The sequence below is a fragment of the Pinus tabuliformis genome, chromosome 5_2 (assembly GCF_031772625.1).
Source record: "Pinus tabuliformis cultivar Carrire ecotype Pingquan chromosome 5_2, CPIR1, whole genome shotgun sequence".
NCBI lineage: Eukaryota > Viridiplantae > Streptophyta > Pinopsida > Pinales > Pinaceae > Pinus > Pinus tabuliformis.
Genome location: NC_142306.1, coordinates 432,109,604 through 432,135,302, shown reverse-complemented (window position 1 = coordinate 432,135,302; position 25,699 = coordinate 432,109,604). Strand labels below are relative to the sequence as shown.

At 30.4% G+C, this 25,699-nt stretch overlaps 1 pseudogene; it reads right to left on the bottom strand.

Annotated features, from left to right (window-relative positions):
* LOC149159487 (putative pectate lyase 18) overlaps positions 1 to 25,445 on the bottom strand; it is a 50,231-nt pseudogene extending 24,786 nt beyond the window's left edge.
* Positions 25,446 to 25,699: the final 254 nt, after the last annotated feature.

The following is a 25,699-nucleotide window of genomic DNA, read 5'->3' as shown; positions in this document are numbered from 1 at the left end:
CTAATGTTGTAGCTTTCTCTATCTATCATTTCTAGTCAACGAGAAAACATAGCTCACATGCCTGTGTTGAATCATAGATTTGTAAAAAAAGTTAGAGTTATTTGCCCCCTCTTTCAACCATTGAACTCTAGATTTTGTCACCATAATGTTTCTTCCTGTTGTATTTGCATTTGAAGCTTATTTGGTGTGATCCCCTCCTTCACCAATAAATAAAAAGAGTGTCCTTCTATAATCATATGCTACTGAATATCCTTTATCTAATATTCCAACCTTTGTTTTTCCTTAATGTATTACCAAATTTCGCCTTTATCCATGACCAAATATTTGCTTTCAATTCATCAAGTTTCAACTACAAGGTATGCATCTTATTATTTCCTTGTATTGTAATTGTCTCCCACCATACTCTAGCTTTCTCTAAGAACTCAGGTGGCTTAAGCCAAAATCTCTCAAAACAAAAAGGTTTGTTACATGTGGCTTCTTTAAAATAAATCTCCAAATGAATTGGCCAATGATCTGATCCAAGATAGGGGACAATAGTTTCTTTGGTAAAGAATTCCTTATCGAAAATTGATTCAGACACCAAAAATAAGTCAAAGTGATTGGATACGTAATGTCTACCCCATCTTCAATTATTCATATTCATATTTTTATCCCATAGATATGATTTTTAATTAAATTTAGAATAATTCAAGTTTAAGCTTCCTTAAAAAGGGTTAATATATATGTTTTAATAATGTCATGTTATTTTTGTGAAAATAATGAGATTATGAGATTATCAATATTGTATGTTGATAAAGTTAATATCATTTTTTAGAAATGTATGCCTCTCTTTTCACTATAATTTAGAATAATCATTGAGTGCATTCCAGATTTGATGATCATCTAACTTTCTTGATTGATGTGCTTTGACTAGATTGATGTCTGGTACTCTTTGGGATTATACACTCTAATAATTTTTCATGTCATGGATATATGTGAATCATGAAAATATCAAGGGTTACTTAATTTTGTCAAATAGTTTGATTGGGTGTATGAATAAGTAACTTGTTTGATGGTTGATATAAATGATTTGTACAATTCGAGTAATACACTTATTCAAATCTATTAATGACCTCTCAAGTGGATATGAAGAACTCCATGGATATGTAATGCAAAGTGAGTTAAGTTACATGCCTAAGTTGTGGATAGGACATTATCTATCAAATTGAATATGAAGTTGTGAACATGCTAATATGAGAAAGAACTTGTTGGAAGAATGATATATATATATATATATATATATATATATATATATATATATATATATATATATATATATATATATAATTCCTAATTAACCTTATACATGTGTCATTGCCGTAAGAAGAGGTTGATACATGATAAATAAATTTCACATTTCCATGAGGGAAGATCATATGAAGCAACTCACAAAGTATAAGGACCATGTTATAGCTAATTGCAATCCTTAAGACCTCAATAACCACTAGCCTCTTATGTGAGTAAATGGAATATAAATAACATAGAAATTTTCCATGTTATATTGGTTTTCTTCCTACCTTGAAAATGGCTACTTGAAAAGATGACCATAACCTCACCATTGGTACTGATTATATTGGTATCAATAGTAATGTTGATACATATTCAATATTTTAAGAAATATATCCATTATTTGGATCCCATTCAAAATTACATTATGAATAAATAAATTCATGAAAGTAATCTTCCTACAAGGATAATTACATGGATTTCATGAGTGTGAACATTGGAGTAAAAATGCATTTTATTTCTTTATGTAATTTGAAATGGAAGTTAGATATTAACAATACATATTAGTATAAATTTAATATATTATCTTAATTTTTTAATTTAAAAATAAAATGTTTTTTGAAATAATCAAGAAAAATGATAATGGGAAACTTTAAAAATTTTGAAAAATTATAGAGCCAAGAAAAAATGATATACATTTTTAGAAATTAGAATTATTTATGAAGGGGACAAGTGGATGAATGAATAATAAAGATATTAGTTAGTTAATGATTAGAATTTTTTTAGACACGTTGAATTTTGTACAAACAATGTAGATAGGGAGTGGCTATATAAGATATCTAGATAATTATTTTAGTATTGAAAATTTTTATTTAAAAATAAATATTTCATATCTCTTTAATAACTACATAATTTATTAGTAAAATAATCATGTCATTTGATTATTGTTAATTTGTACACATTCATATAAATTTTATAACTTCAAATAGAAAATTCTAAAGTGATAGCATAAAAAAATCTATCTTCACTTTACAAAATAAGAAAATTAATCTGAACAACAAATTACAATTAATATTCATAAGACGGTTAAGTTAAAAAACACGTACATTTAATATGGATAAGCCTATTTCAATATCTTTTAAAGCTTTATGTTAACATTTTGCTAAATTATAACGTTCATATAACCTTTATAACTTGAAATCTAACCTTTCTAACTTGGAGGTGGAAGCCTCACTCCATCTTATTGTATTGGATCCTATCTTTAACTATCACATCAGGAAAGCGAGCGATACCTAAACTTTGCAATATTCAATAATATTTTGATAAATTTGAGGCGTAAAAGTCAATAGATCGACGTTTCTTGTATTCAGATGCATGCAAAGACACGTGGAAAGCCTAGCCAGCGAACCGCAAGTTATCAAATGATCATCTGTGATGATGTAATGCTGTGAGATTAGGGATGCTTCGGTTTGAAACCCCCTCATATCACTGTGAAAACGTGGGCCTACATCCGTATTTCCATGCTTATAGGGACATTATCAAGAAAGGAAAAATATATACGAATCATAGAGTGTGAACGTAAACCGAGCGGGCAAAGCTAAGGCAACGTTCTAATCTACTGAATATTTCAACTTAAATTTTTGTTTTTCTTATTTATATTTTAATGCAGGAGTCATTGATATTTAAACGAATTTCTAAATAACAGAAAACCCTGAAGCGGAAATAAAAAATTATAAAAAATTAAGTTATTTATTTTATTATTTTGTTTTATTATCTTGAATATATAAATTTTATTGAAAATATATAATATATTTCCTCACGAGGGTAGTTTTAGTAGTTTTATTGGTGATTAATACTGATTGGTTGAGATTCCAAGTTTAAACTTCCTCCTGAATTAGTCTATATACATATTTATTAGTTTCTAGTAAAAATAAAGATTAAAAAAATGAGTTTATGATAGATTTTGTATGAGTTATATTTTGATTATAAATATTTATTTCAGGTTAATTTAAAATATTAGAAATATATAAAAAAAATTAATGTTGTAAATCTAAATTAAAAATAGAAAAAGAGATCATTATGGGAATTTTAATTAGAGATTCTTTTGTTGTAAAGTATTGTGCAAACCATAAGATTTGAAGTTCAAATCCCAATGGATTACACATGTTGTAAGTGATTTATTTGTGACTTTTATGAAATAGTTGTATCTTCAGTTGCACAACATTAATAACTAACATATATGAGATAGTATAACATTTTAATTTGTTCCCATTAAATAAATATTTCAAAATCTGTTTGATATATATGTGATTAAATGTGAGAAATTTATTAGGTGTAAAAAACAACCTTTTGCTACCTAATATGAGAGAAATATATAGCTTCTTAGGTAATTAACATAGAGTTCACACTACATTTTAAAAAGTTATTAATAAAAAATAATTCAATGTCACTCATAAAGAAATATTAAAATGGGACCTTAAATAATGTAAAGTAAGGTAAGGTGATTGAAAGTAAGATATTTCTTATTTGGGCTATAGGTGATTTTGGAGATATGTATGCCCTTCAATTTTTTATATGGAGTTCACATATAGCATTTGAAAAGATATTAATCGCCAAAAAATATGTCAATTAATGTCAATTAATAGTGTACCAAATTTACAAGGATATAAAAAAAAATCATTGTAGTGTTGACTAAAAAATGTCAACAATAAATAAATTATTTAGATGGCCAACTTAAATCAAATAATAGTGTACCAAATTTACAGGTATCTAAAAAGAAAATGTAACTCAAAATTTAAAAAATGTGATTATGTCTTTATACTTATGTTTGAGAGACGCTTGTAATTCATGCAAAATTATATAATTTTGTTTGAGAGACTGTTGTAATTCATGCAAATCTTAATACAGAGTTTATATATGGCATTTGCAAAACTATTAATAACAAAAAATCATTTCAATGTTAGTGAAGTAGAAAGTAAAATGATATTATGGTTAAAGCATTTGAGTGTACTATTATTTACTATAAGGGAGATGTATGATTCCTTTCATGCTTAACATGAGGGTGACAAGTGAAAATTAAACTATATTTATTTTTTACTATAAATATATTGTGGGTTGAAAATATTAAAATTTGAGGAAATTATTTCTCCTTTAAGGGTGAAAATTCAGTGATGTTTTACTCAAATTATTGTTAAGATAGATCTATACTCGTTATACATATTTATCTATTCAAATATACAATTATAAAATGAAGAAATACACATGCTACACACACCATGTGTATTTTTGAATATCGAAATGGATTAAACCCTTCCAAATATCTCTTGGACACTTGGATTGTGTAAGAACACAATCTAAACCTAGAATTCCAACCATTCTTTGTTGGATTTTAGACCAAATTTGTTCAACAAAATACCTAAAAATGGTGAGAATTATAAATAATTAAAATATTAGAATGTTTTAACCATAAGAATTTACATTTTTTAAGTTGTTTTATAAGTAACTTTGTTATATATATATATATATATATATATATATATATAAGACATGAATGAGAAGTGATTTTATTAAATTTGTGCCTAGTCCCACAAATACAAGGGGAATTCAATGCATTTCCATTTCTTTATGGGATCTTTCATTGACACAATAACTAAAATCATGGGATACATATCCCATTAATTTCCATAAGTATTACAACTGAGACCTTCTTCATGTTTACACTATATTCATATGTATTCCGAGCATAAGAGAATGAAAAAATAGTACATTGAGCTATTTGTGGGGCTTTTGGAGCAGATAATTTGCATAGAGTTGGCAACCTGAAGCCATGTTAGAATCTGTTTCACGTTCTCGATTTTCTTTATTGGATTTCCTACCTAAGAGGGGCTTACATTGCACTTGACGAGAAGTTTTTTCCAGTGTTTTCTCCTGTGCATGATTTTGCATGAACTACTCTAATTGCCATAGATAAAAATAACACAATATTAAAAAATTATCTACATAGCATTTTTTATTAATTTCCTAATGTCACTTTTAGGCTAAAATTTCCTCTAATGTTTTCTCAAGATATGATCTTGGACCAAGATGGATGACCTATGAAAAGGCTTGCTATTATTTTTCCACTAACACTTTTGAATTTCCCTAATCCTCATTAGGGGATTCCTCTATTGGAGTATCTTCTTCTTGTTCAGGATCTTGAAGGGCCTTAAAAGAGTTTTTGTTGAAGGAAGGTTTAGGGATTAAATATGCTGCAACATATTTTTTGGGTCTGTAATCTTGTTATGTTATTTTCATATTTTCTTGCATGTTGGTTGGAAACTCATGTCTTTAGAAACAGGGGTTGGGTCTTGTTCATATCTTTTCCTAGGGGAATTTTTGGGCAAAGTTCCTATGACAATGACAAATGATGTATTTAAACTAAATATGCTCATAGTCCGATTCGAAGATATGGATCCATTCTCCAAGATTTGTCTTTAAAGTCAACATAGATGCAAGCACAAGAAAATTGACCTCCTTTTGGTTATTCTTTATTTAGATAGTGGCCCATTTTGTTTCCATTTTGTTAAGTGCATTAGGCCCTAGAGATGAACAAGTAGGTGTGAAAAATGAACTCACACTAGAAATCTAGTGATATCATAATCCAAAATGAAACCAAGAGTCCATGGAGTGATAAAGAGGCCTATGGAGCCCATGAAATACAAACTTGATATGAAAATCAAATCTCTTTCCTTTTTGTATAGAAACAAAAAGACATGGAATCCCCTTCCAACTGCAAACAAAGATACTTGTCCTTGAATCTTTAGGGACCATTGTTCTATGATCCAAGTCTGAACAGCTTTTGGATTTGGCCAAAAGCCCACGAAATTTCCAGCCAACATATTTTTTAAGAGAGGCAAAGCTCTCTTGCAAAAATATTAAGGAGAGAGATCCACCACAGGGGTTTCAATTAATTTCTTCACAATTTTCTTTTTGGGAGAAGAAGTCCCTAAGGTTTTTGAGACTATAGTGAGGGTTTGAAAGTTGTTTCCTTCTCCATCTCATTGTGGATAGAATGTAGAGAAAACATGGATGACAACGGAAACAAGAGAAGCTATGGGTTTAAATACTCAACAAGCATAATAATCCTTGCGATTAAACCATCCAAACAATCTCGAGCATGCTTTGGGCTTGTAAGAAAACTATCACTGACTAGGGAAACCCTAGTCTCCTGATAGAGACCTCCATTTAGAACTTAAAAATAATTTTACATATTAATATTGAAGTAGTGGATTTATGATATATATTGAATTCATTATTTTTATTATTAAGTTTTTTAAAATATCAAAAATTAACTTTATATAGAGAATTAAATGGTATCCATATTAGAAAGTAATCACTTTTTTTTCTTTCCCAATTATTTCTTATTTTTTGGGCATTGCAATATTTTATTATAATCAAGCCTAAAATAATTTTTAAATATATAAAGAAAGTCGATAATTTTATTATTATTTTTTGTAAGCTTGGTAGGACTAAATCTTCGTCATGTCCAACTTCACACCCCGATCGAGGGGATAGCACAAGATTTGAACTAAAGACTTTTAATTCGGCGAGACTTCATTCCCACAGCCATAGGTAGTTGAGCTATCCCAAGCGCACTAAAGAAAGTTGATAATTACAAAAATAAATTAATGTGGATATTCAAGTAAGTTATTGAACTCCTTTATTTAAATATTTTAAAAAATATAAGAGTGATACATCTTCCTCATAGTCAAAACTGAAAAAACTTCATATGAACAACTAAATATTTATGCCGTAAGGTGTTCCATCTCAGAAGAACTCCCCTCTCGTGCCACCTGTACCTTTATTTACCTTTGATTCAAGTGTTAGATGATGGAAGTAACCTCTGCCATCCAATTAAAAATTAGTATTAGTTAGTTATGATTTAATTTGTTGTGTGATAGTTACGATATCGACACTTTTTTAAATATCATAATGTAGAGAGCAATCTAGGGTTGTTGGCATCCACAAAGAGCTAGAGGTTGAGATCTGCATTTTTTGCTTTTGGGTAATGGTGAGGGACAATAATTGTGAGAATGGTGTGCAGTTGACAATGGGGTCTATGGCTTCTTTGGTGGATTCTTATGGAGAAAACAAACTGGCTCTATGTGGTGTGAGTGTTAATGCATCCAAACTCATGACCTTCTTCTGAAGTGATGTGGCTAGTGTATATGAAGCTCCACTTGGAATAGGGTTTTGGGGTCTGACAGTCAGATATGGATTTGTTTGTGGGTTGGAAGCCTCGTTTAGACAACCATATCTATCTGTAGATGGGTGTGCCACTGGCGATGGCAACTCTGGTTTCAGCTCATTACAGTTGGAGGGTATCATGTGTGTGGGATTGAGGGGGAAGAACTAGGTCTGATGGTTTGTTGGGGAGTTAATAAATCTACCCATCTGCTGAATGTTGCATTGGGAGCTTTGGTGGGCTGGAAATTTCAAAGGAATATTGTAACCACTGCACATGTGTGTAAGGACCTTAACAACCATTTTCACCATTAAAACTTTGATGGCTACACTAAAAAAAAATGTCGCAAGCTTCATCTACACAAGCACTTGCATGGTAAGTCAGATAAGAAACTGGATTGGGTCAGGCGAGTAATGATCTATGCTGAAGTTGTCAGGGGCTCGAATACCATAGTGTCGAATAAGTTCGAGGAGGAATTTTACCAGTAATGTGATCCACAAATAGAATTTTCATCTATATGACCTTCCAAATGAAAAATGGGAAGTTAATCTACTTGCCGAAAAAGTTCCACCCGAGCTTCTTAAGCCATCTATGTGAATTAACTTTGAAAGGGATGGAATCAAAGAAAAGGATTGGATACCTTTGGTATCTATTCACACTGATGGATGGTTACTTGCAGTGGCATTATATTTTGGTGTGTGCTCTAGATTTGAGAAAAATGACAATAGGCATCTTTTCAACATGATCCATGAGCTTCCTGTGATATTTGAGGTTGTGACTGAAACTACAAAGAAGAAAACAAAAGAGAAACTGAGTGTAGCCAATCAAAATGGCAATAAAAAATGTGTTCTCCCCTTGAAATAAAAAATAAGAAGACATCACCTTATCATGTTTGAAGAAAAACTTTGAAAACAAAAGTTACTAAAGTTTTCTAATGAAAAAGTTCAAGGGGGCATAAATTCTAATGTAACAATCACTTTTTCTCTCAAATCCCAACATGGAAAAGTGATATTTAATGGTAAATTGGAAATAAAAGTAATCCAAAATCATGCTCCTCTAGAAATTCGTGGAAGGAAAATTGCTCAATAAAGTAAATTTTAATTCTATTTTTTTGTCTTTTTCTGCAAATTACAATTATTTTTTATAAGATTGTAAATTAATTATTTGTTACCCATTTTTAAAATGTATCTAAATACCAATATAACAATTTAAATTTGTTATTTTATAAAGTTTTAACATAATTTAAACCAAAATCTTATAGGAACTAATTAAATAGATATGAATTAAAGAAATACTTATCTCGATACTCAATGTAACGTCGAAGTGCTTTATAAGCCAACTACGTATTTTTCAGATAAAAATCACAATTTAGGAGACAACATTTCACATGAAGAGTAAAATATAGAAGCAGTTAATAAATAATATTTTATTTACCTGTAATGACCCGCTTTCATTGGAATCAAGTCAAGTATAAATCTAAGAAAGATATAAGAATATTCTGGCTGATTAAAATTTTAAAATTTAACAAACATTTCTATCTTCAAAATGTTATATTCAATTAATATAATTGTACTTTTCAATATATCATTATACTTTTCAATATATCATATATGTAAAATAATTAACATAAAGATAAAACATTATAAACAGTACAATTTTTTCATGTTCTATAAAGCATTAAAAAAATACCATCCTCTATTGCCTACTAGAGAAATAGGTGAAGTATAAATCTAAGAGGATATAATTTTAAGGGATAATTTGAATATTTTATAATATCATGTTTTAGAGTTTTTATACTAGAGATCCATAATATTTATTAAAATTTCTAAAATTTAAAAAACATTTCTATCTTTAAAATTTTGGGGAAAATTTTATTTAATTAATATTAAATTAATATAATTACTCCTTTCCATATATGATATATATAAAATAATTAACATAAAAATAAAACATTACAAACAATACCATCTTGTTATATTCTATAAAGAATTAAAAAAATACCATCCTTTCATGCCCACCAGAGAATTACTTGTTTACCATCCATTTTCATTTTAAATTTTTTATATTAGATATCAGTAATATTTATTAAAATTTCTAAAATTTAAGAAACATTTTAACCTTTAAAATTTTCTTGAAAATTTTATTAAATTAATATAATTACACTTTTCAATATATGTAAATAATTAACGTAAAAATAAAACATTACCAACAATACCATATTTTCAGGTTCTATAAAGCATTAAAAAAGTACCATCCTTTCATGCCCACTAGAGAATAGTGAAGAGAATTTGAAGTCAAAATTACCTAAGTCAACCAAGGAATTAATCCTTCGAGCAATAAACATACGGTATCCATGTAACACCCTCTGTTGAAAAGACATTTATTTCAAGGCTGGAAAATCCAGAATATTATGATATTTTTATTTAAAGAAATTAAATAGTTTGTTAAGAAAACCAAATGAAAACAGTTACATAACTCCTTGGACAGATAGAAACAGTTGCCACCTTTCCTCCCCAAAAGAGGGAAAATAATAGGCATAGCGGGACAGACAGAAGGGAGGAGAGGCTGCTGAGATTTTTCCTTGAGCTAGGCACAAGTAAGCATTGGGAAACAAAACTATGGCTAACAGTCGAACTTGTTTGTGACTTGAGGATGGTCAATGGTCGTGAAGCCCAAGATACCAAATTGTGTATGCCTAGTAACTGTCAGGAGTAGGAAGTGCTAGGAGGGGGATGCTGGACATAATTGCCAGGTCCATGGCTGGGTAGTGAGACCTTCCAGAAAAATAGAAAGTATTTATACAACTCTAAGACAATCATAAACAGATAAGTGACAAACTTTGGGCTTATTATTTAATTCATAGAAAGGCATTATTTTCAATCAAGAACATAAAATCATTGTTAGAGCTAAATATTTAAGTATATTTTGTTGTATTAAGAATGGAAAAGTAGTAATTATATTCTATCTTTTATTATGATTACGTTCTTTTGGTTGAGATAACACATTGATACAATCTATTAAACAAATGACCAAAAAATATTGATACTGTTAATTTCATTCTAAACTTTAACTGTTTATTCATAGGAACATAAGATAAACAATGCACTATTGTCTCAAGCAATGATAGAGAAAACAATCTCAAAATTCTTGCAAGATAATTCCTTCTTATAGAAATTTTGAGATTATGGCAATAGAAATAAGTTTAAGAATCACAGGAAACTACAGCTATCTGAGAATCGAACCATAAATCATATTAATGTAATGCATAAATCAGATGGAACCCTTTCTCTACAATTAAACAACATTGGAATCCTTTCAACATATGAAGGGCAACAATCAGTCCAAAGCTATCAAACTTTTCTTCCATTTAATCATCAATCAAAATGTTGAATACATATATAATCGTGACATAGCGGTTATGGTCCGTTTTGGATCTTTGTCCAATCCAGAAGGAAGGAATGAAAGCCAACTGACATCGTATCAGTAGAGACTAAATGAAACCATTGAAACAATAAACTTCAAATAAACAGAGAAACAGTATCCCAAGTACAACATTATAATTTATAAACCATTGGAGTCATAAATATAAATACATAGTGAGGATATCATGCAACTAGGTTGAGCACCCATAAACAACGAGAAAAGAAAATAGCCAAGTTGTGCATCAAGGCAAACTTCTTAAGGGAAGCTAAAAACTATTTATGCAGTGAAGGTTTGGCTGAGATGGACTTAAAGCTAGAAAACCCTCTCATCTGCTAAATTCTAAAAACCCTTAACTACTCTCAAAAGTATACAAAACAAATGAAGAAAATTCCCATTTCCAATTCCATCAGAGGGTTTCATGGAAGACCAACTTGAAGACACAGAAGCTGAGTATGTTTTTAGGGTGCCTTCAATAACTACGCTTTGAGAAAGACACTGAACAAAGGGTTTACCTGTAAGGGTAAACCAAAGGATTAAACCTTGGATTTCTTGAATAAATTTTTAAACAAATATAAGACCAAAAACATTTTAAGTTTCCTTCTTACCTGAGAAAGAGTCGCCCCAGGTGAGGGAGAACCAAAGACTTGTATTCACCATGAGATAGTTAACCCTCTCTACAAGAAAAATAAAAAAGGAAACAAACGATTTCAAGTGAAAGCCTGAAGCCCTTGCCTCAGTGGAAAGACCTTCCTCGTCCTTTGTGATTCGGCTGGAGGAATGAGGTAGCACTTGAAGAGCACACCTACAACATAAGTAACCTTTAGTAGTTTTCCTTCTAAATGAGGAAATTAAATTGAGTTCAGAGTATAACAGAAACCCTTAAAATCTTACCTGAGAGCTCGCTTGAGGATGATGAAATGTGGACGTCCGGTGCCTGTATGGTGCCTCTTATCAACTCTGAAAATATTTACAAAACCACCATAGTATTCCCTACTGACCTTTACAAAGCTGCGAAGCCACAATACTCAGGAAATTCTGTACCCAAATGAGAAATGAGCAATTTTGATAGATGAAGGAGATGCTTAGGTTTAGCATGAAGTGTTGGAATCATCAGATCCATTCACCATGGACCTTATGGTGGAAAAAACTTTCCATTAATACCTTGGCCCTCTCGCAGCAAGCCGGGATGTCAGCATTAAAGCCAAACCTCAAGTGGAAGCGCCACATCATAATATGTTATCTGGGTGGTGTAATTGCAACGATTTTCGAGCAAGTGCCTGGTAGGGTAGATCCAATGACTCAAGTAGTTTCACCGAACAACCATAAATTAACACTTTAATAACCCTTTCCAATCAAGCTGAATATTTTCAATTATATGCATGGACATTATGGTTAAATAAATGAAAGATATTAGGATAATATTCGGCAATAATTTAAGTTACAGTTTAATAAAAAAAATCATATAGTATAGCGATGAGTGTTACGAATGGTATCAGAGCTCAGGTTCACACACTGAGACTTATGGGAGATATATTACACATTTAATTAAGTTACAAAATACTTATATCTATGTTAATGTGAACACAAAGGTAGAAGCCAAAACCAATGAACAGAAATGCAGAGGAGTCCAAGATTATTAAACCAACCAGAAGTGACTTACACTAAGGCCAAACCGGATATATGGATATAGCTGGGAGAAGAATCCAGGCAAGACAACGTTGCCCTAAATGAAACTGTGCAACAGTTATGTACAAGAATGATGAAATTGATGATAGATAATGAATGACTGAGGCAGGAGAAGGAAAAGATTCTCAAAAGTCTGTTCAACCAACAAAATCAATGAGGACCAGACCCCAGTACGAAGGATAGAGAGAGGACCCCAACAATCCACCATGGTGAGGAAAATGCAGAATCAACGGAGGGACATAAGGAGGATGAAGAGTGGTGTTCGGATAATATTTTTGACCAAAGAAAGACCGAATGCCAGAAGATGGAATTACAGGGTGATTTCAAAAAAATAAACCATCACTTTTCGAAGGGGAATCTGAAGAGGCAGTTGAAGCATGGTTGATTGACATGGGTTAATATTTTCAGATTTATGAATATACTGACAAACTTAAAGCATGATTGGCAGTTTACCAATTAAGGGGAAAGGCCATGCTCTGGTGGGAAGAAATTAAAACTGTGAGAAAGATTGATGAAGAACAAGTGACGTGGAAATAATTCCAGAAACATTTTAAGGACAAATATTTGACTGAATGTTACTATAATGAAAAATAAAAGGATTTCCATGAGCTAAGGTTTAGGACATTGACCATGGACGAATATGTGAATCGATTCACCTCCCTGTTATGATATGTCCCATACATGCAGGAGGAAAAAGATAAAATTCAACAGTTTATTAGCAGTATACCCAATTTTATGAAGGAAAGGTTAGGATTTGACTCTCCTAGAGCAATGGATGATGCAGTGCGAAAAGCTTGTATTTGTTATCAGCAAATGAAATAGAAATGAAGCAGCCAAAGCAACTTTAGTCATAAGAATGACGAATTTAGCCCCAAACAGACAATGGAACGTAAATGGAAGGAGTAATTAGAAAATAACTTTTGTGAAGTTTACCAGGAATGCGCGCAAGATCCCAACATACACCAAAAATAAACAGGTAGAGGGGATTAGTAAATGTGCCACTGATCAACCACAAAAATAATCGCTGCGATGCTGGGGATGTGGGGATTCTCATTATTTCAAGAACTTCCTGTATAAAGCTTGAACGAAGCAACTTTCAAATATGCAGGAAACCTCCACAGTTAGAGATATAGCAAGAAGTATGCCCAGAATTAATGATGCTCTTGACAATCATGAAGTAGAATACTAAACCACCATGATTGGGTGCGAAGGTACGATTGATGATCAACCTGTTTCTGTTTTATTTGTTTGAGTTGCTAGCCTAAGTTACATTAGTACCAAAGTGGTAGAGAAATTTTAGCTACTAAGACGCAAATTTAAGAAATCTTGGCTAGTTCAGTTAGCCACCGGAACTAAGAGAAAGATATCTAGAAAGACAAAAAACTTCCATATAACAGTTTCAGAACAACCCATCCGTGTTGATCTAAATACACTTCCCTTAGGTTCATACGATGTACTAATAGGGATGGACTAGATGCAAGGGTGTTGGTCCCTAGTGGATTGTAAAGAAAAATATGTAAGCCACCTCACAGAGTCGGGGCAAAGAAAGGAAGTTCAAGGAATCAAGAAAAACATTAAATTGTGTCGTATTACTACTAACCAGCTAGGAAGATGAATTAGAAAGGGCTGCCAGATTTATGATGTCCATGTAGGATACTCTAGTGACAGAAATAAGATGACTTCATTGTAGAGTGTTGCTGTAATTCAGGATTTTGTGGATGTGTTTCCTGAATCCATCCCTGGATTGCCACCTAGATGTGTTATTGATTTTACCATTGAACCAATACCTGGATAAGCTCCTATTTCGAAATCTCCCTACCACATGAGCATTCTGGAGTTAACAGAACTCAAAATGCCGCTTTAGGAACTTTTAGATAAAGGGTACATTCACCCTAGTGTATCTCCTTGGGGAGCCCCTGTGTTGTTTGTTCGAAAGAAGGATGGGACCTTAAGGCTATACATCGATTATTGTAAGCTAAATAAACTGACCATAAAAAATAAGTATTTTTTACCTCATATTGCTGATTTATTTGATCAAGTGCAGGGGGCCAGCGTATTCTCAAAAATTGATCTAAGGTCTGGTTACCACCATATCAGAATAAAGGATGAAGACATTTGCAAAACCACATTCCGAACTCGTTATGGTCATTATGAGTTCGTAGTACTACCTTTCAGCCTTACCAATGCCCCAACCACTTTCATGAGCCTGATGCATGGCATTTTTCATCCTTTTCTTAAGAAATTTGTACTGATTTTTATTGATGATATATTAATTTATTTAATTTATAATAATTCTTTATGCAAAACACTTCCCCTTTTACAGACAGAAATAACAAATGACAAAGTATCCTAAACTCACATATTTATAAATATGTCATCATTTATATAGCATACAATATTTTCAACATTCAATATATACATGTTTTATTAAATACCAACATTACTTCACAATTTTCTAGAATTTGAGCATGCACTACAAGTTACAATATTTTATGGAGATAGTTTCTCTTGCACAAGAATAAATATAACTAGCAATAAATAATTGTAGTTATTGTTAAAAGACATAATTTGCACAATATTTAAGAATTGTTGAAATCAATTGTATTATCATTTTAACAATATATGCTTTAACAATAATGTAAATTTGAACTTTGATTTTCTATAACTTATTTTTAATTTCTATTTAATTGTAGCATTAAAAAAACTATGACACTTTTTTTTGTCTTCTTGTGATGAAATATGTGATTTTATAACAAGTGCTAAATATTTTGACTTAATGACATTGTTTTTACTTTATGTTTTATATATCCATCATTTAGATAGATGTTTTAGGTTAACATTTAATAAAACGTTTGTATATCATGTGCATATTATATATATTCATCATTTAGATATATGTTTTAGGTTAACATTTGATATAACCTTTGTATATCATAGGCATATTATAATTGATCCCATGTTCATTATTCATATTATACTCATATTGTTATCCCCAAATTTATTATATTTTATTAAATTTGAGATAATTTAAGATTCATTAAAAATAGATAATATATGATTTTAATAATGTGATGTTATTTTTTATAACATAATCATATTATGAGAGTGTCAATATTATATGTTGATAAAGTAAATATATATTTTTTTACTATTGTAATGCCTTTAGTTTCATTGTAATTTACACTAATAATTGAGTGCATTCTATATTTGTTAATTATCTAACTTTCTTGATTGATATGCTTTGACTAGATTGATGTTTGCTACTCTTTTGGATTATACAATCATTTAATGATTCTTCATGTCATGAATATATATGAATCATGAACATATTAAGAGTTACTTAATGTTTCTAGATAAATTGATTGGGTGTAAGAACAAGTGACTTGATTTGATGCTAAATATATATGATTGGATATCTATGATTTATACTATTGAAGTAATCCAGTTATACAATTATATTCATAACCTTTCAAGTCCATATGAAGAACCACATGGATATGTAACAAAAACTAAGTTAAGTTACAAACCTAAGTTGTGCATAGGACATTATCTATCAAGTTGTGAACATGCTAATATGATTTAAACTTGTTGGAAAAATGAGCTATTTGATGTATATATGTAAATTCTTGTGAATCTATAAATAACATTGCTAATTATTTCTAGACTTGTGTAAATCTTGTAAAGAGACGTTAATACATGATACATAAATCATACCTCAATGACCATGAGCCTCTCACTATGAGTAAATGGAATGTAGATAACATAGAAATTTTAGATGTTCTATTAATTTCGTTCCTACCATAAAAATCTCTAGTTAAACTATATGAGAAAATGAATGGTAGATAACATAGAAATTTTCGATGTTATATTAATTTCCTTCCTATCATAAAAATGTCTAATTGAACGGATGATCATAACCTGGCCATTGGTACTTATTATATTGGAATCAGTAGTAGTGTTGATATAATATATAATATGTTGAGTAGGCATTCGAGGTAAAAATAAATTTTATTTCTATGTGGAATTTGAAATGGAAGTTAGACATTAACAATATATATTAGGATAAATTTAATATAATATCTTACTTTTAAAAAAAAATGAAATAACCCATGAAAAAATAAAGAAAGTTAGAAAAGATAATAAAAAACATTGAAAATTGGAACAATTGTTGAGAGAGGAAATAATAATATACATTTTCAGAAATTAGAATTTCTTTAAATGAAATATTACGTGAAAAAATCAAGTTAGAAAACATAATAAGGAACATTGAAAATTGGAACAATTTTTGAGAGAGGAAATAATAATATACATTTTTAGAAATTAAAATGATTTATGGAAAAGACATGAGGATAGATCAATAAAAAATATATTAGTGAATACATAATTAAAAATTTTGGATGAGTCAACATGTCTTATTTCATAAAAATAATGTAAGAAAATCATAAAGAGTGACTATATAAGACATCTAGATTTTTTATTTTTTTTTAGAAATTTTCAAAATCAAATGTTTAATATTTTTCTCGTAATGATACTAAATTTTGATTAAGTTTTATTTTAAAATAAATGTTCCATATCTTTTTTATAACTATATGATTGATTACTAAAAAGATGAAGTTATTTAATTATTGTTAATTTATACACTTTTATATAACCTTTCTAACTTCAAAGATAATTCCACTACCTCTTGCGTTTACAAAAATGAATAATAAAAAAAAACCTAAACAACTAGTATAAAAACCCTATCTCCAATTTACATAGAGAAATAAAATTCTCCAACAAAAAATTACAGCTTATATTAATAGAATGGTTAAATTAAAACTATTACGTACAAATTTGATAAACATAAACTCATTTTAATATTAAATTAAAAAAATAAATACAAATTTAATAGACATAAACTCATTTTAATATTTTTGAAATTTTATGTGAGCTTATTGTATATTCATAAGATAACTAAATTAAAAATAATACATATAAATTTAATATACATAAACTCATTTTAATATCTTTTGAAGCTTTATGCCAGCTTATTACTGACTTGTACACATTCCTATAATCTTTTTAACTTTAGGATGGCCAATCCTCACACCCTGTGATTGTATCTGGATGTTCACTTTAAGCATTACATGACAAAGCGATGAAAGCTAACCATCCCTAAAAGTTTGCAATATTCAACTATCTTTTGGAAAAAATAGGAAATGTTGGAGGCTTAAAATTCAAAAGATCGAAGTTTGTTGTATTCAGATGCAAATTTAACTGACATGTAGAAAGCCATTGGCTTTCCGAATCCTCATTGCCTGCTGTCAAGTCTCACAACAGTATTTTCACATGACATAAATTGCTTTGCAGTTTAATATGAACTTAAGATCAAGTTTAACACGTAAATCTTAGGTAAATATCTCATCATTAAAGAGATTACGTTTAACATGTAAATGGTAAGAAAATGTAAATAAAGATTAAGCTTAATCTATAAATTTAAATTCATCTAAAATAATAAAAATAAAATATTTATTAATTTAATCAAATAATTTTAAAATTAACTAAAATAAAAATAAATATTTAAAAATATATAAATTTTATATATAAATATAATAATACATTAATATTACATTTCACAATTATCTAGCATAACGCTCCATCATCTTAACGATTTTTTAGCCACTATTCATTAGACAAGAATTACGATTGGAAACTTATATCTTTTGACGTTATTTATGATTTTACAATTATTATGTTATACTTTAAAATTTATTTTTAATTTTATAAGATTTATATTATTATTTTTTATCTTTCAAATATTATAATAATTTTTAATAATATATTTTTACAAATAAATAAATATCATCAATTAATTAATTTTATATAAATTTATTGATTTATTTTTAATTAATTTTTTACTAACTTAACATATTTAATGTTATTTCGATATTTTTTAAACATAAAAAGATATCATCATTTCACGACACAAACACTACTTCAACTCAGCACAAGCATACATATAAATAGGCAAAAACAAGAGCTCGTGTATGCAAGTGAACCAGACAAACTTTTCTTGAAAACACTTAATCAATTTTTTATTGGAATATAAAGATGCACATGTGAATGTAAAGATATATTTTTAGTAATGAAGGTTTTAATATATATATATATATAATGAATGATAGTAAGTTTTTTGATTATGATTGTAATATTTGTGTTTTGATATTTTAAATTATATATAAATTTATATAGTTAATAGATTTATCTAAAATTTTATTTGAAATAAAATTAGTTAAAATCTATAGTTTTTAGGGTTCTATAATTTGTAATGCTGTAATTAAGTGGCCAAACTAAAACTAAATATTTTGTATTCATGGACTTGAGTTTAGTGTTGATTTGTATTGATGGACTTGAACTTAGTGTTGTAGATTATGTAATATTAGATAACCATATTTCCAGTGAAAATGTAAATCTTGATCTATTAAATGACCATGATCTTGACTTAACCATGATATTGACTCTCATAATAGACCTTTAACCTTAAATCCAAACTTTTCCATGCAAAACAAGCATGTGCATGACAATTGAGAGAGCCAAAGGCACCTACTTTTGGACAAGAGCAAAAATTGTTAGCTTCTTAAAGTATTTAAATAGGGATTTACACCTTTTAACTTATAACGATAACATTGGAAAACCTCTATGATAATTTCACAATGACCATATAAAAAAGTTCTCTAGCAAGGTGTCATATAAAAAGAATAATAGAACTACCAATCTTTGGTATGATAATGACTACAAAATTGCTAGAAAAACTATTAGAGATGCTCTTAACAAAACCTTAAATCTTGATAATATAAATACCTAGAAAACCTCTATGATAATTTCACAACGACCATTAACAAGTTATCTAGCATGCTGTCATATAAAAAGAATAATAGAAATACCAATCTTTGGTATGATAATGATTGCAAAATTTCTAGAAAAAATATTAGAGATTCTCCTAACGAAAACTTAAAGCTTGATAATATATATACCTAGAAATCATGTATTAAAAGAAATAAAATATATTTTACAAGTAAAAAGAAAGAGAAACTACTACACCTCTTTGAGTTTGATCCTAAAAAGTTTTAAAGGAAATTTATCATTCCTAAGTCTAAATAAAATCTTTTGATTCCTTCGAAGAACTAGAATATTTACCTTTAGAAAGTCTATGAATCCCCTAACACCATGGTCACGATTTTGAATTCCTTATAGAGAATGATATATTTTCTTTGGAGGATATCGAGTTTGGCGTTAAGAAACTTGCTAGTGAGAAATTTAAAAACATTGAAGGATACAAAGTTGAAAGTTTTGAAATGGGAGAATATATCCTCATCTTGCACATACACAACCACTTTAATTTAGTATTGAACCAATGCTTCCCTATAACTTGGATATAGAGCCTTATTGCTTCTATATTTATGATCGAGGATAAAATAATTCCCTCTAATTACAAGACCGTTATGTTTAGCCATTTAGCCAAACTATATGGGCTTATTTTTAGAAAAGAAAATTAGCCTTTGTCTTGAAAACCATGGTAAAAGAGCTAAACGCCAAGTTGGGTGTAAGAGATATCATTCAACCATGGACCATCTCATTACTCTTAGGAGAATTGTAGAGGGAAGCATCAATAACAAAATTGATCACTTTTTTAGTTTTGTTGACTTTAGAAAATATTTTGGCACTATTCCTAGAATAGAGTCGCGGAAGAGGCTAGAAGAGGTAATGGTTCCTATCAAGTTCAAATATTTTATGGAAACACTATATTTGAATCTTATTGCAAATTTTATGGCCACTCAAGGTTGTTTAGAGGAAACTATATGCAATATTGGATTCAAGTAAGTTTGTCCCATATGCCTTACCATTTTTGTCATATGCATGTATAAACTATAAGAGATTTTTGAAGATGTAGGTTGGGTTGCCCCAAAGTCACTTTTATGATCATAACACTTCTCCTTTACATTGATTATATTGTTATTTTTCCAAGGAACTATTATGATCTTGGAAATAAATGCAAAAAGTCCTCCAATAATTCTACTTCAAATGGATATGACTACAAATACCAACAAAACATTAGTCATAATATCCAAAAATATCACCTATGGTATTTTCATTCATCAAAACAACTCCTTACGAGAAGTCCGTTCATACAAATATTTGGGAAATGACATCCATCATAAGCATAATTGGAATTATAACATTGAGAAAAGGATAAATGGAGGCTAGAAAGTTTATTATGGGTTGAAAATGATTGTAAGTTGGTAGATTTTTAGATTTGGTATCAAAAATATCCTCTGTGAGACTCTTGTCACTCCTATTCTTTTACAGGGGTATGAGGTTATGGGTTGAAATATATCTAGAGATTCATGGAAGAAGATTGAAATGTTGAAAATTAGTTTATTACCTAAAACCTCAAAAAATAAAGGACTCTCTACCTTATCTTCTTAATTCAAGAAATACATTCCCACATAAAAAACTTCGTTATGACAAGTTTTCATATGGATAAGAAGTCATATAACATGGAGGGCAACAGGTTTCCAAATATTCCTTCCAACTCTAGTCAAAATTTCCTCGTTCAAGTCAAGAAAGGGTGGCATAAGGATCACGAGTATTGGCTAGATCATTCTGGAATAAAGCAGGAGATCATGTTTCTCAATTTGGATATTACTAAAACTATTATTACTTCCAAATTTAAGGAGAAATTTAAGAAGGAGATCATATTTGACAATTTGGATAATAATCAAAATATTATTACTTCCAAATTCAAGGAGAAATTTTGGGAAAATAAAGAGGTGGAGGGAAAAAGAAAAATACGATATTATAAGGAGGTGATTAACCCCAATCTCAAAAACCAAAATCATCTCTCCGCCTTCACTAGTGCTAAGAAGAAAATGAACATTGCCCATATTAGAACTAATTATCAGGAGCTTTAGAGTGAAACTAGGTATTTATTGATTTCAAAAATTCCATAAGATGAAAGAGTGTGTCACCTCTACTATCCTCAGAGGGTTGAAGAGGGAAATCACTTTCTATTAGATTTTGCATCTTATACTCATATTAGATCTAATTTTCAAAATATTTGTAATTCTATAAACCTTTTTAACCTTTTAACTCAGTAAAATGATGGTGATCTGGGAGTGCTCATGGAATTATATTTTATTTTGTGAAAATGAATTTTAGTTTAATTGTGGATTTCACAGAGACACGCTTTGCTTTGGCATGTTGGAAATTATTTTTGGTTTGTTGGTGCAAAGAGGAACTTATTTTCTTTTCTTTTTCTAAATTCATTTTCTCTCCTCTTAATGTATTTCAACTATGAAAACAATGTAGATAATTACTTATAGAATTGGTCTCATTTTGTCTTGCTTCTATCCACTATGGAAATGATAACTATGCTAGATGTAATGGAGTGAACATTCTGCTCTCTTTCCTTGTTGTACTCAAGTTTTTGTGTTGTTATGTTTAACTCAATGGATCTAAATGTCAAGATCTATAGTCTATTTTTTCAGATGAAATATAAGTAATTCAATTTACAAAATAAAAGAAAATAAGTGGAAATGAGAACTAAAAGGAGTGAGGATGCTTGAGTTCAACCATGATAGTGGGCAAGAAGTTGTAGTTAACTTTGAGTTTTTTATTTGATGAGAGAATGTTTGTATTCCTAGTGATTTATTTCATAAGGGCCAACATCTTTAGTGTGAAACTACATGAAATTGCATATCCCAAAAGCTCATGTGATATGCATAGCTAAGGACCACATCAATTTTTGATTTCTAGTTTAAATTCTATTTAATTTCATTATTGTTTTAAATTGGTTTAAATGAAAATAGTGGGTTTTGAACTTCCATGGATGGAATACACTTGCCATGAATTCTAGTTATTTTTAATTGCATATATGTGTCCAAACCAATACCTACATTCATGTAATTCACAATTTAATCTACAAATAATAATATTAAAAATGTTATTCTTTCACAAAAAAATTTAAAATGATATAGGAAGTGGTAGAACAAAACAATAATTAATATTCACCTCATCTTTTCATGCCTGGTACCTTCACCAAAATGGTTTATTATACCCACATAATTCTTTCATCATGGCAATTGTGAGTCTGACCCAACATTAACACCTACGATAGGAATAAAATATACAAACCTAAATATCTTATCATTGTTAATCTAGAAGAGAATGAATAAAATAGTGTGAATTGCAGTGAATTAATTAGTTAACACATGGTCTATAGTTGAATATTGAAGTTCACGTTGTTGTAGTGAGTGAAATAATTGTTAAAAATGGGAATATACATGGGTTAAATAATTATGTCAATGAGACTATCTTCACAGTTATACATGGAGCAATGGTCCACCCATATTTGCCTCCTTGTGAAGATTGACGAGATATGTTTACAATAATGTTTCTTACATTCTTATAGATTTTAATGTGCATGGCAAGAGTGATTATGTCTATAACATTTTTTTTATCATTATACACAAGCTCTTAGAAATATGGATGTTGGTTTCTCATCCATAGATTGTTTTGAAACTATAAATTATCAACTCTTACTTTCGTTAAATAACCATGTCATTATAGAAGATGGCATAGAGTGGCTCCATTTGAATCCCACCTTTTGACACCCCATTATCACCTAGCTAAGGGAAATTAGGAATCAACTTTTCCTTTATTACCACATTTGACTAAGAAGTCAACACAACTCAATAATACATGAATGTGGCTTGAAAATGGACTAAATAAGAGGGTAAACGAAGTATATAGGTTGATGGTATAGAAGGGTTGATTGTGTAGTTGAGTAAATCAAGTAATAGATCTAGTAGACTAGAGTAATACATATGCCAACCCATGGGTGTAGACTCTTGTCCAATTCAACCTTTTATTAGTCTAATTTTGTACTTACTATAGATTCAATTTTTCCTCTTTAACATGGCTTGCAAAACTTTGGATTCCAATGCTAATCATGCCACTAGTCTTCAATTCCTATTAGCATCATTTTAAATACCTAGTGACATATTGAGGGTGGATTACTAACTAAATTATTATGTTCTAGTTCCCTATACCATGATTTTATTTTATTATGAGGGTGCCATCATGAATTCACTAATCTAGGAATAAGTTAGAAGCTTTAAAAGTATGCACATGTGCATAATGTTATCGATTTAGTACTCCCCAGATCGCCTCATATACATGTCAGTTTGGATTTTGAAGAACATGTTAACAATTTCAATTGCTTGTGCATGCTTTCAAGAATGTGTACGCATTCTAAAAGCATGAGTTATCCTTCAACAATGCGTGGGAAATCTATAAAAAGACATACTTTCAAGAATGAGTGTGTATTTTCAAAACATGTATGTTCTTTTATGTCTAGAATCTTTAAGATGTAGGGAGCGGAGGAGGGAGAGGGGTAGAGTTGGGGTTTGCTTGTAAAGGACAGAATAAGGAAGTCGTGAAGTGATTGAGGGATAGATATGGAAATGAAGGGAGTGGAGTGAGGGTGGAGAGACAAAAGAGGATAAAGAAGGGGAGACCTGAGAAGAGTGGTGTAAATGGATAAAGAAAGAGTTAATGAGAGAGAGGAAATGAATAAAAGGGAGATAGAGTCATGGGGTAGAGAAAGAGACGTAGGAAGTGGGAGAGTTAGAGAGGGAAAGGTGGGGAATAGGGGGGCACATTAGAGAAGTGAGTAAGAGGGAGAGTACGGAAGAGAGAAGAACAAGGAAAGAGAGAGAGTGAGCATGTGTGTATGTGAGATAGAGAGAAAGAATTGTGGGAGATAAAGTGGGGGAGAAAGAGAGAGAGGAAAATGTACACAATGGCTAATATATATGTTTTAATAATTTCATAATATTTTTTTTATAAATGATCATATTATAAGAGTATCAATATGTATTTCGATAGATATTATTCTTTTAATATTTTAATGTCCCTTTTTTCACTATAATTTACAATAATAATACATTGCATTTTAGATAGTTAACTACATGATTTTATTGATTGATGTACTTTGGCTAGATTAATGTACTCTTAGGAACTATACCGTCATTTAAAATTACATCATGCGAGGAATATATATGAATGTTGAACATATCAAGAGTTAAAGAGTTATATAAACTTGTTGAATAGTTTTAATGGGTGTTTGAACGAGTGACTTGATTTGACGTTCGTATATATATATGATTTTTACTATTAAGGTTGTCGTCCCTGACCCAATAGCATCACGTACCATTGGAGAAAAGCAGACTGACTTGCAATTAATGAACGAATGAGTGGCCAGTGAAATAATTGTTGGAAATGGTGATATAGGTGGATGACTGGACTGCGTCAACGAGGCCATCTTCGTAGTTAGAATGTGCCTCGCTATCGAGATGGAAATCCCATCGCCATGATTTATTTTCCTATTCAGAGGAAAGGTGTTTACCATAGCGTTTCGTAGACGCTTACACTCATGAATACCAATGTGAACGTTGGCGCCTCGTCCATCGATTGTTTTGAAGCCGTTAATAACCAGGTCTTCCTTGAGCTGGATGAGCATGTTATTGTGGCTCCACAGCGCCTCCGTATGAATCATGTCATGACGCAGCATGCCATGGGATGGATTCACGGCATCATCACCGGCATCCATAACGACATAAAACTTGCCGTTCTTGCCTCCGAAGGCATTCTTGCCAAATCCAATGACGCAATCTATCAGCCGTTTTCTGTTGCGCTGCCAATTGGGGTCGCACCGCCAACAGTCATCGATGGGATTACCCGTTGCACATGACAACACGCTCAGCTCCTCTGCTTCTGCTTCTATTTGAATACACATATGAAGCATTCTCGTGTCAATTCAGCCTCCAACATCAAATAATTAGAAAAAACAACAGCAGAGAGATTAACCAAACGGAACGTAATGTCGCAGTGAGCGATTTACTTACTGTTGACCTATTTTCGCTCCGTTCCTCTGATATTTCTCCCCAGGAAACGTGGATCTACTTATATTGCCCGGTGCCTCGACTATCTCCCGTCCCATAAACTTCTCCCCGTGTTTTGATTCAAATGGCTTTGGCCCCCGCCATGAACGCAACGGAG